This window comes from Centruroides sculpturatus, unplaced genomic scaffold (assembly GCF_000671375.1).
Source record: "Centruroides sculpturatus isolate CEXI.00-Female unplaced genomic scaffold, Cexi_2.0 scaffold36, whole genome shotgun sequence".
NCBI lineage: Eukaryota > Metazoa > Arthropoda > Arachnida > Scorpiones > Buthidae > Centruroides > Centruroides sculpturatus.
Window position 1 is genome coordinate 70,683 of NW_019384384.1, and position 2,576 is coordinate 73,258.

Genomic DNA, 2,576 nt, shown 5'->3' on the forward strand with positions numbered 1-2,576 from the left:
AAAATGCAGAACAATAACAAAACGAATCATTCGTCCATATTTATACTCGACACAGAGGGTGTGTTAAACCAGTTATAATAAAGCTGGATAATCAAGCCAATGACACGGGTCGTTTCATTTGAAACAGGATACGCTATTGGCTTGCTTATCCAGCAGTATTAAGCCCCTGTACCATTCAACACGCCCGGTATGCAAATATGCTCTTCCACAAAGGACAAAAAAGTAACATTTAAATTATGAAATTTTATTTGATTAAATATAAGTAAGATTATTTTATATTAATTAGTTGTATGAAGGCAACATGTATAGAAATAAATTGTATTTAAATTAGCAAATTGTCTAATTTGCATTCTTGCTTTAATCGTAATAAAATTAAGAAAACAATTTTTATTATAGATTTGTATAAATAAATTAGAAATACTCATATCTCAGAAAATTTTGGATTTCTGGATATTTTTTAAGTCTCCAAATTTTTTCAAAAATTTTATCGCGATTTTAATCTACCTTTAATGACTCACGATTAACGCTTAATTGTTTTTTAATACGATTTTTTTAAATCAAATTTCGTTCATCGTTCTAAAGTTGTAGTGCACGGGTTTTACTTCTATAAAGTTATTTAAAGTTAGTTTCTGATGTCAAAAACGACTTCCAATAGTTTTTTAATTTTTTTAATTAATAGATTTTAATATATATATACGTTAAGTCGGGGGGTCGGAAATCGCAATAAAAAACGTAATTTTGTAAAAATATTTAAAAATGTACGGCCAGCTAGTATTCACTCTACTTTAAACCCTTCTCCTGAGACTTTTATGAGAATGTCCCTGGAAAACCGACACCAGCTGTTCTCAAGGTCATCCAGCTGTAAATACAATGACTCATCGGTGTCAGAGTTCACAGAAAGGCTAGACAATGGAAGTTAAACTTTGAAGCTTTCTCTTCAAAATTAACGCATTACTTTTGTTTTTTTTTCAGTTTTAAGTATTTTTTATGTTTAATTATATTAATACAGTACTAAAAATGGGTAAAGTGTTACACCAGTTTCCTGAAATAATAACTTGGCTAAGTCCCACACAGCTCAATTTTCGTGTAAATTAATATTCGGACTCATTTTCATTATGAAACGAGACTGTATTCACAAGAAACAAGTCCATATTTATATATACTTACCTATAATCTATCANTTAAATTATTCAATTTGATACACAAGTTCGGTGTGTTCATGTGATTCAAACTCGATTTTGAAAATTTTCATTTCGTTTGAATTTCGAAGAAATTTTCGAATAAATGGCAAAACGTCTTTTGCACAACCCGATCAGTGATGGTAATTTGCGAAAAGACTAGCAATGACTGTTACGTCTGTAATTAATGACACAGATGAAGTAGTCACTACCAACGCAGAAACAAATGAAGTTTTAATAGGCAAGGAAGGCACACATGACATGGAAAAGTTTTTCTCTAGCTGCGAAGTTTTCAACAGAAAAATCAACGGAAATACAGATATCGGTATTTCCAGCTTTTATGGGCTTCAGTATTTTTAATTATGCTTTCGAACTAAGCTAAACTGACTTTCTGGTGTACGACGTATCTGCTAGCTGTATAAAGAAGCACACGGAGAATCTGTGTAACGAAGAAAATATACCGGCAGAAAAAACAAAGTGTGTCATCGCCTATGTAGATTATGCTATATATTTGAAAGAGAACAGTAGTAGTTCAAGTTCTTCTTACGCAAAGAACGGTTATTTAGAAAGATTAACAATATATCATGGTCACCCCATGATATATTGTTATGCTTTTTAGGCTAATGCTTTTCTGTTTACATCGGAAAATCTGATTACGAGACTGCAATTGAAAAATTTGAGAAGTTGAAGAGTTTGAAACCCAAGATGACACAGAAGAAATGTTTTGTGTATATTTTTCATTGTATGCGCGTGAAATGCGGCGATACTTCAATTCAGACTTTCAGAGAAGCGTTTTCTTCTGTCACCTCTGTTATTATGAAGCATTTGCCCATTTTTATATTAATTAACCCAATTCGAAAACGATGGTTTTCTTGACGAGAAGGAAACGTATTCTGGGATGACTTCTGAAATAAAGGTAAAAGTTCCGGTTCTTATTTTTCTTTAAACTGCAGTTGATAAGTCGTAGACCCGTAATCTGATTTAAAAGATCATTAAAGACAATGGAAAACACTTGAATTTTGTAAAGTGTTTCCTTCTCATTAAAAATAAACCTATCTCTATATTTAAGTTATTTAAAAACACTAAAATTTACCCATACGCTGTCTATTTATGGTTCAAGTTTTATTATTTGCAATCGCAAGTGTGAATTTTCGGTAGACAAATTACCTTATTTTTAGTAAGAACTAGCTTACCCGTCGCGCATTGCTGCGATCTCAGAAGAAAGGAAATTCAAGCAAACTCGTTATGATAAAATTAAATTTACATTTTATTATTTTTATTGAAACTTATTATTATTATTCATTTTCATCGGGAAAACATTTCAAAGTGTCGTTTCAATTCTATTTATTTATTGGAGTGTTTGTGGATACACGATATTTTTTGTTTTTCCGTCTGGTG

At 31.2% G+C, this 2,576-nt stretch overlaps 1 protein-coding gene across 1 annotated transcript in view; it reads right to left on the bottom strand.

Moving 5' to 3' along the window:
• The window catches only part of LOC111617995, a 97,472-nt gene that overhangs the window by 5,765 nt on the left and 89,131 nt on the right, over positions 1–2,576 (bottom strand). The window lies entirely within an intron of this gene.